The 13,055-nt window shown below is 45.2% G+C and overlaps 1 protein-coding gene across 1 annotated transcript in view; it reads left to right on the forward strand.

Annotated features, from left to right (window-relative positions):
• The first annotated feature begins 4,807 nt into the window (after positions 1 to 4,807).
• The window catches only part of ZNF609 (zinc finger protein 609), a 70,816-nt gene continuing 62,568 nt past the window's right edge, over positions 4,808 to 13,055 (forward strand). The window contains exon 1 of the mRNA XM_032232754.1: positions 4,808 to 5,104. The gene's annotated coding sequence lies outside the window, so the exon portion shown is untranslated. The remainder of the gene's footprint in view (positions 5,105 to 13,055) is intronic.

The following is a 13,055-nucleotide window of genomic DNA, read 5'->3' on the forward strand; positions in this document are numbered from 1 at the left end:
TTTATAATAAACATTCATATTTTCAATTGACCATAATGTCTCCAATCGTCCAGAATTCCAAAGTGGGTTAGTGGTTTTTTTAAAGGCCTGTGCTAGAGACTGACCTGATCAGCTGCACCCCCGTGGAAGTATCTTAAGTCAGCATTCCTAATAAGAAGGTGAAAAGGTTCCTCCCACAAATGACTTGTAAAATGAAGCAATCCTCATTTAAAAAACAAAAACAAAACGCCTCCCTAATTTTCTGTTGCAGCACCTCAACTGCAACTCCAACACCCTGCAATGAATTCCAAACAAATAGAAGATGATGAGTCGGTTCATTGCCTGCTGATAGGTATAATTATGTTTTCGAAAGCGCTTTATACACCTAAATGCCATCTGATGGCATACAGCGATACTGTAGGACAGTGTTTCTCAACCTTGGCGACTTTAAGTCCTGTGGACTTCAACTCCCAGAATCCCCCAGCCAGAATATATATTAAAAACTTCGCTCAACAGGGCAAGGACACACCTGTAGTAACTACTATATTCTGACTGATGTGGCGTTGTCCTTCTAATGCAGGTAGTCCTCGACTTAACGACCACAGTCGAACTTACTAAAACTTCTCTCGCTGAGCAAGACGGTTCTTAAGTGAGTTTTATCCCGTTTGACGACTTTTTCTTTTGCCACCATTGTTAAGTGAATTGCTGCGGTGGTTATGAGTAACCCAGCTGTTCAGCGAATCTGGTTTCCCTATCGACTTTGCTTGTCGGAAGGTCGCTAAAGGGGATCACGTGACCCCCCCGGGATGCTGCAAGCGTCGTAAATATGAAACCAGCTGCCGGGCATTTTGATCACGTGACCATTTGGGAGGCTGCTCTGGTTGTAAGTGTGAAAAATGGCCATAAGTCACTTTGTTGTTGGTGGTTGTGAAGTCGTGTCCGACCCATCGCGACCCCATGGACAATGTTCCTCCAGGCCTTCCTGTCCTCTACCATCCTCTGGAGTCTAATTTAAGCTCACGGCGACTGCTTCAGTGACTCCATCCAGCCACCTCCTTCTCTATCTATCCCTTTCTTCTCTTGCCCTCAATCTTTCCCAGCATGAGGCTCTTCTCCAGGGAGTCCTTTTTCCTTCTCATTAGGTGGCCAAAGTCTTTGAGTTTCCTCTTCAGGATCTTGCCTTCTAAAGAGCAGTCAGGGTTGATGTCCTCTAGGACTGACTGGTTTAGTCATTATCTAAATCAATCTATCTATTTATTTATCTACCTACATATATATCTAAGTTATTGTTAGTTGCGAAGTCGTGTCCAACCCATCGCGATCCCATGGACAACGTTCCTCCAGGCCTTCCTGTCCTCTCCCTTCCTCTGGAGTCCATTTAAGTTCACGCCGGCTGCTTGGGTGACTCCATCCAGCCACCTCCTTCTCTGTCGTCCCTTTCTTCTTTTGCCCTCAATTGTTCCCAGCATGAGGCTCTTCTCCAAGGAGTCCTTCATTCTCATTAGGGGGCCAAAGGATTTGAGTTTCAGAAGATGATGATGATAGATGATAGATAGATAGATAGATAGATAGATAGATAGATAGATAGATAGATAGATAGATAAGCTTGCTTTGGTGACTCCATCCAGTCATCTCATTCTCTGCCGTCCCCTTCTTCTTTTGCCCTCCATCGTTCCCAGCATGAGGCTCTCTTGTCCAGGGAGTCCTTCCTTCTCATTAGGTGGCCAAAGGATTTGAGTTTCCTCTTCAGGATCTGGCCTTCAGAAGAGCAGTCAGGGTGGATCTCCTCTAGGACTGACCAGTTGGATGGCCTTGCAGTCCAAGGGACTGGCAGGAGTCTTCTCCAGCCCCAGAGTTCAAAGGCCTCCATTCTTTGGCGCTCAGCCTTCCTTATGGTCCAACTTTCACAGCCATCCATTGCAACTGGGAAAGTCATAGCCCTTATAGCAAACCTGAGTCACTTATTCCCCTGTAAATGCAAATAAGTCACTAGATGAATGATTGGGAGCCAAGAGCTATTTCTACTACAATACTACCATTCCTCTTTCTTGAATGCTTTTGTTTAAAAAAAAAGTCTTCTTAAAACCTATGTACTATGCGCTCTGTCTGGGAATACCTTTTGGATTAAGCAGCTCTCGGAAGGAGAGGGCAAACTCAGGATTTACGAATCTACTCGCTATCAGGTGGAGCCGTTCGGATCCAGCAGCATAACTTTTGCTTGGGGGGGGTGTCTCAAACCTGAGAGACCGCCTCCTGCCGATTACCTCCCATAGACCAATCAGATCTCACAGGTTAGGTCTCCTCCGGATTCCATCTGCCAGCCAATGTCGGCTGGCGACTCCCCGGGGGGGGGGGGGAGCCTTCTCTGTTGCAGCCCCAGCCCTCTGGAACGACCTCCCCGTGGAGATCCGGACCCTTACTACCCTCCCGGCCTTCCGCAAAGCCACCAAGTCCTGGCTGCTCCAGCAGGCCGGGGGGGCTTGTGAAACATCCAGCCCCACGGAAACTGTGAATGTTGCATATTTTAAAGTGTTGTTTTTGTCTATTTATCCCCTTCCCTTGTTTATTGTGAGCCGCCCGGAGTCCTTCGGGAGTGGGAGGCATACAAGACCAATAAACTAAACTAAACTAAACTAAACTAAACTAAACTATTGTTCCCAGATACGCACAGGCTGTCTGGAAGCTTCACGGCAGCTGCTAGAACAAGGTTGGAAGTGGACACGCAAATCCTTCTCGGCCCAACCCTAGTGAAGTGGGCCATACACCCAACGCCACTTAGTCCTGGCTTCCTTACAAGGTTGTCTCAAGGCTGTTGAGGTGAGCATGCAAATGGATTTTGCATCAGAGCCTGAAACAGGTTGAGCTGAGGATCACTCCTGTTCCTTTCTGTGGGATGAGCTCTCCTCAAACTTCCCCAAAGCAAAGGTAAAAGTTCCCTTCGCGCATGCATGCTTGTTTAGAACCTTCACAGGTCTATGGCTATATCTACGCACACTTCCCCCCCCACCCCCCCACACATATATAAACCTACACAAATGCGCACATGCACATATACATACACCTATATACACAACCTTCTTTTGTGCATATAACAGTGGTGGGATTCAAATAATTTCACAACCGGTTCTCTGCCCTAATGACCAGCTGGGTAGGTGGGGCTCGGTGGTCATGTGACCGGGTGGGCATGGCCAACTCAATGTCACTCACGTTGATGGGCGCTTCGCTTTAGCTGATACAATGTAATAAGGGTTAACCAGAGGGGCAGTTTCTGTAAGCAGGGCAATAAAGATGAGGCTAGAAACAACACCAGAATGTTTCCTTCCTGCCTTCCTTTCAGGATTATCCCTGTAAAGTGGAAAAAAACAAAAGGAGATTTCTTCCAACAATCGGTTCTCTGAACTACTTAGAAAGTTACCAACCGGTTCTCCCAAATAGGTGCGAACTGGCTGAATCCCACCACTGGTATATAAACATATATATTTTATATAAGCACACAAATATATAAACCTACATGAATGAACACATGCATGCAGACATATATAAAAACACATTTTGTGTAAACATATAATTTATATATATAAATAAACACACATGCACACATATAAATCGGTAAAGGTTCCCCTCGCACATATGTGCTAGTCGCTCCTGACTCTAGGGGGCGGTGCTCATCTCCGTTTCAAAGCCGAAGAGCCAGCGCTGTCCGAAGACGTCTCTGTGGTCATGTGGCCAGCATGACTGAATGCCGAAGGTGCATGGAACGCTGTTCCCTTCCCACCAAAGGTGGCTCCTATTTTTCTACTTGCATTTTTCACCTGATTTCGAACTGCTAGGTTGGCAGAAGGTGGGACAAGTAATGGGAGCTTACTCAGTTATGCGGTGCTAGGGATTTGAACCGCCGAACTGTCGACCTTTCTGATCGACAAGCTCAGCATCTTAGCCACTGAGTCACCACATCCCCCAAATATAATACAGGAAATCCTCGACAGAACGATTATACTAAAGCGAGACACAAAAGTGTGACCCTCCAGATGTTGTCCAACTCCAGTTGCAATTGCTGTCCCAACCTGAACAGCCCAAGGTGAAGGATGCTGCAACCTGCCTTCTTCTCTCCCCCTCCCCATGTCAATGACTCCCCCTCCCAGAATTCCTGCCCAAGGGCCCTGCTGGAGGCGGGGGGGGGGGGGGGTTTGCAGTGGCGGATTAAGGCTCACTGGTGTCCTAAGCACTTACAAATCTTGGTGCCCCTCCTTTGTGCACACTGTACAAATCTTCATTGGGATTTTTTTTGGGGGGGGGGTTCCTTTCTCAACTTTGTGGTGTCCTAATCACGTGCTTAGTCTGCTTAATGGTTAATACACCACTTGCCGGGAAAGGGGGGGGGAGGGCTTCCAAGCATCCTGTCCCTCTCTGCAGGATTAGGGGATGCAAACCCCCCCCCCCCCGCCATGCACCATCCCACTTCACAAGGGCTCTCCGGCACCCACGCGGGCATCTTTTGCAGGCTGACCAGGGAATCCACCTCTCTTGGCACCCCGCCGGGAGGCCGCAGCCCTTGGCGGATGGGCTGTTAAGACGCCCGGCGTTTCCTCCCGCACTTTCTCCTTACAACCGCACACCGAGCGAGCGTCGCTGCTGCTGCTGCTGCTGCTGCAGCCGCCGCCGCCGCCTTCCTGATCCGCGGCTCCGCTCCAAGCTCCGGGTTTTCCTGGGCGCGCGCCCGCGCGCGCGGCAAGAACGCCGCCGCCGCCGCTTCTTCTTCTACTCCCGCCCGGGCTTTCCCCCCCCCCCCTCCCACCTCTCCTCGGCGTTCCAGTCTCCGCGTCTTCCTTCCCGCCGAGCCGGGTTGTTGCTGCTGCTGCTGCTCCGAGCGACTCAACTCTCTCACTCCCCCCCCCCGTGTTTCCCCCCCCCCTCGAGCGGCCGCGCGGAGGGAGGGTCGGGAAGAGCCGGATCGCAGCCGCTGTGCCGGCCGCGCGCACACTCCCCTTCCCACAGGCGGCGGCGGCGGCGGCCGTGAGGAAGAGGAGGAGGAGGAGGATGGCGGGCTCGTGAGGCGGCGGCGGCTTCATGGAGGACGAGGCAGCGGCGGCTGAGGGGCGCGCCCGGCCCCGGCCGGGACCCGAGAGTGAGTGTGAGGCGAGGCGGCGGCGGGCGAGGCCGGGCGAGCGAGGGAGCCAGCTCCTCATGGCGGCACGCTAGGCCCCGGCCTGGCTCGGGGCTCCCGCTGAGGCCGGAGCGGCGGGAGTCGCCTCACGCGGGGGCGGCGCGCGAGGGTGCGGGGGGGGGGGGAAGAAGACCCCTCCCTTGGCGAAGGGGGAGGGGGCGGCCTCATCCGGGGACTTTCCCATGAGGGGAGGGGGGGGGCGTCCCTCCTCCCCCTCGCATAAAAGCCCCGGTGCGCCCAACCGGGCATGTGGAGGGCTCCCCCCTCCCGGCAGGGGTCAGTCTGCGGGGAAGGGGGGGGGGAAAGCGTGGCCCCGAGGACCCGGAGAACCCCCGAGGGTTGGGGTGGGTTGGAGGGAAGCGGGGTCGTCCGACCAGCCGGCCGCCCGGAGCCTCCTCCGCGCAGAGGGCACGGCCGGGGTCACCGCCGAGTGTCGCCTGAGGCCGCTCCGGGCACGTGTGCGGCCAGCCTCGGGGAAGACCCCCCGGCAGGAAAGGCGGCGCCTCTCGGGGGAGGGGGGGAGGCTTTCAAAAGCGGGAGTTCCGCAGCTTCGGGGGAAACTTGAGGAGTCTCCGCCGACGGATTGGAAGGAAGCCCGAGATTTTTTTTGGGGGGGGGGGGGGAGAGACGCAACGTTGGGGATAGCATCGTTGAAGTTGGGGGCGCAGGGTGTTGTGGTGGTTTTTTGGGGGGGGGGCATTGCCCCTGGGACGCATTCGGGGGCTGGGATGCAGGACTTGTCCAGAGACACGTGTTTAATCGATGGTGTTTGTGTATACGGAGTTTGGTCTTCAAACTTGACAAGTTTAAGACTTGTGGACTTCAGCTCCCAGAATTCTCCAGCCAGCTCTGCTGGCTGGAGAATTCTGGGAGTTGAAGTCCACAAGTCTTAAAAGTTGCCACGTTTGGGGACCCCTTGGCTTTGGGGCACCTACAGTATGTTGGAACTCAGTTTCTGCTCATGAGAGGATGTTGCAAAGATAATTGTTTAGCCAGAGGGTTCAGCTGACTCCTGCTTGTGGACCACAATGGGTTAAGCCATGGTCTGGTAAAAAAATGTTGCATGGAAGAAGTTCTTAGTGTATACAAGTAGTCCTCGACTTACAACAGTGATTATTCAAAGTTACAACGGTGCTGGAAAAAGTGACTTGTGACTGTTTTTCACCTTGACGGTCCTTGCAGCATCCTCATGGATCCAAACACAGATGTTATAACACAGATGTTATGCCACTTGTTTCTTATTTATGACAGTTGCAGTGTCTCAGGGTCATATGATCTGCTTTGGCGGCTTTTTGACCAGTAAAGTAAATGGGGAAACCAGGTTTCCTTAATGTGTTACTAACTTAACAAATGCAATGATTCATTTAATTGTGTCATAAGATGAGGCAAAACTCACTTAACAAATGTTTCATTTAGCAACATAAATTTGAGCCCCAGTTGTCGTCACTTGAGAGCTACTGTGGTTAATGGCAGGCTTGTTGTAGGTCTGATGCTATAAAATCCTGCTGGTCTCTCTCAAGATTTCCGTAAAATCTTAAGTGTTCTGAAGGAGTTACCTTATCTGAAAGTTATGTTTGAATGTTGGTGTATGAGGAACGCAGCATTCAGGCCTGGTTTCTTGCGCTATATTTCTAGCCAGTCTGGCTGCCTCACATGGTACAGACCATTTTTCTGTCTTTGAAGAGTTCCTGAATCTAGAGTGAGAAATGACAGCTCATCAGTAGTGCCCTCAATGGGTTGAAGTAAAAGCTGTTTTAACAGTTGCGGATGGTTGTAGGAGGAAATGAATGGGTAGGTTGAAATGTCCTGCGTGAGCCAATCTGGTTGCAACTAGCTTTATTTATTTATGCCTATGTTTGGGATTTATTTGGACTGGTTATTTGACTTGGGAACAAATGCCTTTTGTCAGGGTTTGCTTCAGATATATAAGAGGTCTTCCTCTGAAGCTGAATTCTCACCTTCTTATCTTTGCTGCCATCAACCACTTTCTTCAAGAACCAGAGTCCCACTGTGAAAGAATTATCTTCTTTTTCCCTCTCAGAAGGACAGGTGTATGTTATAGGAATTCTGTTGTAACTGCACTTCTGATGAGTTTCAAAAACTTAAAACCTTTCATTGGTCTGTTTTGGGTCTTACCTGTGATACTACAGCCCCATTGTTCTGAAAATGGTTTAATTTATGCCAAGTCCTGTTTTGCGATCTTAGTTTAGATTACACTGAATCTTTTAGGCCTGCGTGTGTTGTGAACTGCAAGGAATTCTTTAAATGTTAATGTACTGGAAAATACAGCCACAGCTATCACCAGCAAACCACTTATCAGGTTAAATCTATGGAATAGTTAATAGTTCAGACTTTGTTTTGATCTTTTGATAGAGGTGCAGGATCTGCACAAACAAGTTATTACCTCAAATGAGTAACTGTATTTGCTCTGTGTCCTGCCTCCGCAGTGCAAACCTGATAGGAACTAAGTCCTTAAATTTTTGGATTTCTGTACAAATAAATAGGCACAGAATGTCAGTACAAGCAGTGACTAGTACTTTTGTTCAAATACTGTTTTTTGATCTGCTACAGACTCTCTTGCATAATTATAGCTGACAAGTAATCTCAGTGGAAATCCTAAGGAATATTTTTAAACTCAATCTGTCGACTAGTTATATTATTTAACATTTTAAAATATTAAGATTTCTTAGGTTTATTTTCTAATTTTTAACGCATCTCAGTAGTGTTTTATATAATAGTCTTTTGCTTGGTATTCTGAATATTCTTACTAGACTTCAATTATATTGACTATTAATAGAGAAATGATAACCGTATTTAATATTTTTGTTAGTACAGTTTTATCAGAAAGTTGTACTATTATTTCATTCTTTTTCCATTGTGTGAAATGAAAAATCACAGACTTTGATGTCTAATAACCATGCGGATTCTCTTGACAGGTTTCAGTTAAGAGTTATAATTTCGACACTTGAAAAAATAGTCTTATGTTCGGGGATTTTGCTGCTGTTTTAGTGGGGTGGATAAGTGCCATATTTTGGTGTAAGAAATCAAGATTTATAAAGGGTGAATGAGAAATAATTTCCTCTTTTGACTGAAAGCATAAGACAGTTCAGTCCTTGCTGTTTTACTACTTTTGTCTCAGTATGTTTGTATTTTGAAGACGTGTGGGTGACAAATGTTTCTCCAGTTTACAAGTATTTAGTTTACTTGTTCAGATCTCATTTTGCAGCAGCACAGTCTGTTTGCTAAACAAACTGGTGCATGATTAATGTGCAAAAACAAGGTATGTTGTCCACCTCATATTCTGCTTTCTCTCGGAACTTTTCATTTCCCCCACGGAATGAATCAATCTGAATATTTCAAAGGTAGCTAATCCTACTCTCCATAACAGGAAATGATTTGTGGACCAGACACAAGGATTCAAGACCAGCTCACACCTGGAACATCATAAATAGCTCTTATCTGGAATAATTTTGTTCCTGTCTTATTTTTGTCTTCCTTCTTGTTGATTCATTTGCTCATTGTTTTTTCTTGTTTATAATGTTTTATTCGTGAAATTTGGGTAGCATATGAATTTGAATAAATAAATAAATAAATAATGCCCTTCAGAAATATATCAGAGAATGTTCTGCTCACATTATTCCAGAGGAAATAGAGAATAATTTGGAGAGAAGTCCCCTTTTACGCATCCTTACTTGTGGTTTAGGGGAATGCGTGCATTCAGTTGTTAAACTAAAAATCAGTACATCAAAATCTGTCCTGAAAACATAAAAGCACATGTGTAAAGGCTTAAGTAATAGGAAAAAAAATACTTTAAGCTACTGATTTTCTTTTCTTTTTTCCTATCATGGTGTTTGTGTAAAGCACTATAAATTCTATAGTTTTTTTTAAAATACCATCAGAATAAAATGTGCTGTCACTCAACTTTGTACAAAATATGTAAATTGTAATTTGCTGATTTCAAGTCAAAAATAGTTGTTCTTTTGTTAAGATTGATCACGACCTAATTTGTTAACATAGCAGCAGTTTTCCGCAATGCTGTTTTATTGGTAAAAATGCTTCTTAAAGTACAATCCATAATTAGAGATTATGAAGCTTTTCAATGTTTTTTTTTCCCCATAGAGAATAAGAACAAGCAGAATTTAACAGCAGGTAAAATTCCAGCAATAATATTCAGTTAACTTCTAGGTGATAAAATGACATCAAAATGAGAACTAACAAAGTTTGGGGGAAAGAATTCTTGCACTGAGCTAGTGAGCAGGAGGCTGTGGGTTCTACTAATGGGATAAAGTGAGCAAAGCTACTCTTTCTTAGCCCTAAACAGAAAATAACCACTTCCAACAAAACCTGTCAAGAGAACTGCATGGATGTCTACATGAAGTTGCCAGGAGCCAAGGCTGGACACTTAAGGACAGAAAACAAAAAGAAAAGTTGTATTAGCCTGTGTGTCTTTGCTTTCCATGTTTGGTCTACCTTGGAGGGCTGGTGGCACATGTCCAAAAAGTAAACATGATGGTCATAACTGATAAGTCCTGATCCTCTGGTACATCCATGCTACATCCATGTAACCATGTATTTTCCTGTATGGGACCCCCTAAACATGATGTTAGATTATGTTAGATGATGTTATATGCTAAACATGATATTATATGCTGGTGAGTGAGAGTGTGTGTGTGTGTGAGAGAGAGAGAGAGAGGGAGGGAGAGAAATTTTAAGCAATAAATAGTTTGCCGTTCGGATTATCTCAACATTTGCTTCTGAAGAAACTTAAAAAAAAAACAAGCTCAAATTTTCCTTGTCACAATTTGTGCATCAGCAAGCATAAACTTTTTATTTCTGCACGGGAATGGAGTTGGACCGGAACTTTGGTGTGGAGGAAAATAATAGCGTCCGGTTTGTAGGTAACATTCCTTGTACTAAAGAACAGCCATACTGCGATGAGCATGGGTTTTTTCCCCCCTCTGCCGCACTGGTTCTCGCAAACCTGCAATACTTGCTGATTCAGGTGAGCAGCTACCGAAAGGTTACGGGGAAGGGTGTCAAAAGAAGCATTGGGTTGGTTCTGTAAATAGTTTTGAGTTGAGCTTTGCACAGGCAGGTGGCAGCTCAGCTAGGTTCAATTTGTTCATACTGGACAACCATAATTGCCTGTCTTTGTGCTTTATTCACTAGAGAACTGGTGGTGTGCGAGAGGCCTGGGCTTGGAGTCAGATCACTGTAGCCAAGGAATGGCAGCTGCTTTTGTTTGAAACGTTTTGTGGTCTTCCTTTGTGAGCCTCCCACTTCTGACAGAGAGAGAGAAGTCATCTTGTGGGATTCACAGAATTATTCTAGACAGACATTTCCAAGCTTTTTTGAACTTCTTTATCCAGAGCAGGCGCATTAAGAGCTTCTGGACACGCAAACACCCAAGAGATCGTATCTTCTCCTGCCGTTTAGCCTTAGTATAAAGTACAGTTTAGCAATTGGCTTTAAAAGTCAGTAAATCAGCATAATTATATGGATTAATAACACATAATGGTAGGATGCTAAAATCTAACTCAAACTGTTCTCACGATTGAAATTTTAAAAAGAGATTAAAATCTGGTAGTAAATGTCATATAAGTTACATGAGATAACAGACTAAAAATAGTCTCCCCCCCCCCCCCAAATCTAGTCTGATACTAACAGAGGCCATATGAAATTACCATATAACAGATTAATATTGATGTTACAGGGATTATTTAGTTTTATGTAAATCTTTAAAACCTTAACACTAAGATCTAATTGTAAGAATGATTCTTAGTTCTAATATTAGGACTATAAAGTTACAATGCAGCTACACAATGACAAAACCCACTTGGACTAAACAAAGATAAAAACAATTTCTTTATTGCCATTTATAATCTAGATTAAACTATAGGTTTGCTTTATTTTATTCAGTCAAAGTTGTGAAAGGGAAAAAGAATGCCTAATACGATCAAAGAAAATCCAAAATCCACTTTGGAATATAGCAAAATGGCGAAGTTAATTTTGATCATAAGGATCTACCTTTACAGAACCTGTAACACTATGAAATCTTATAAGAAGAGGTTGACACAAAAGGACTGTTGTCTACACTGATATTTGTTTAAAAGAGGTGCTATGAGTACATGACGAGCATCCCAGTAGAAAAATCAGCGCACTGGTACACATGCCGCTGACTCAGCAGCTCTAGAAAGGCATGGATATAAGCTTTTATTGTATGGGATACCACAAGCCTTCCTTGCAAAATTTCAGAGAGTAAGAAGAGGACAAAAAGAATCACTAAAAGCATAAGGCAGAGCGGGAATTTTAGTTGGATTTTCAACTAAGTAGCAATGGATTGTTCTGCTAAAGTCATTTTGTTATATCAAATCCCATATACGTTATTTTACGGGGGGGGGGGGAGCTGGAGAAAGGCTGCAACCTTTTAGTTTTGATTCCAGTGAAATTATCCTCCTGGAGTGATGTTGATCATGTAGAGTTAAGGGGACTAGAGCTTCTGGGTGATATATCAGCTTAAGCCGTTACGCTAGTCTGCTTTGCCAAAGCCTTCTAAGGAGAGGAAGCCAGCTTTCTTTTACAGCATTTGAAATGCATCAAGATCTACTAAAATCAACCTCAGAATTTTAGACTGTACTTTCCCAAGTTGAAGACCTTTGTTTTATTACAAGCAGCTGCTTGATAAGATTTGTTAATGTAGATGCTGTCCTATACAGAAACAGCCTGTGCTCCAGTGAGGCCTCAAGTTATACAGGAAAAGTCTATATATTATAGTGATTGTATCTTCCAATTGAAGTTCTCATTAGATAATTGCAGTGCTGTGAATGGGCCAAGTGCCTCACCCACAGAGTAGGCAGTTTGGTTCAGAAAAGGAGCCACATGATGGTAACTCGTGCCAACTGGAGCCACTGTCAGGGATCCTTTTTGGCAGCACCAGGTAGAATTTCCAGATGAGTCTGTGAGACCCTATGGGATGGAAAAGTGACCGCTCGCTCCGGTAGGTTCTCAAAACTGCACAGTTTTCTATCTGGCCTAACATCCATGGTGGATAGAGGTGTGACACTTTGGCCCTGATAATTATTCAGAGCATTGCCCAAAGAGCAGAGATATCTGAAAGAGGAGATAACCAAGGTCTGTAGAAGAGCCAAGCCGATGGCAGATGTGCAAACAGAACCATGTGATCTCCGGGACCTCAGTGTAAGCCAGATTGTACTTTCAGCAGTCTCACAGAAATCATTGCTCCAGACCACTATTATGAGCAGAATTTACAAGAAAATGTCTGGGGAATTGATTGACCTGATCATAATTGAAAACAAGGCCAGTAGGAAGGCCCTATCATCAGCGGAAACAACATAAAGAAGAAAATAGATGCAGCTAGCTTCTTATTTGCCCTTTTCTTCCTAGATGGTTTCACTTAGAAGTATGCATAGGAATATTCATGACAACATAGGAACAGTCATCAGGGAAGGGGAGAAACGTTTTAGAAGAAATATCCTTCAAATTGATGCTATCAGCTCCCTGGTAGAGGATCTCCTGCTGAAGTAGACAATCCAGTTGGAGCATGTGGGACAGTTCAGAGACAAACTGATGGAGAGATTCCTACCTTCCACAGTTTCAAAGAAAGGGAAGACACAATGGAGAATAGCAGATGTCATAGAACATGCATGGATAATTAGTGCAATAGAATATGTTCCAAACCAGGAAGGAAGCTCTGGTCTCCATTCTTTCCAAGCCACTAAACAGGTTCATCAGATAGTTGACCTTCATTCTGGAGACTTGTGATGACTAAGGTTAGAAGCCTTTATTCCAAACAATTGGCTAGCCTCTTTGGCGGTCATGCTGAGTATGCTGATAAGCCTACCATAAATTTTTCAGATTGGTGTACATGGTTCAGTTTATCAGGACCAGATCA

The sequence above is a fragment of the Thamnophis elegans genome, chromosome 16 (assembly GCF_009769535.1).
Source record: "Thamnophis elegans isolate rThaEle1 chromosome 16, rThaEle1.pri, whole genome shotgun sequence".
NCBI classification, from domain to species: Eukaryota; Metazoa; Chordata; class Lepidosauria; order Squamata; family Colubridae; genus Thamnophis; species Thamnophis elegans.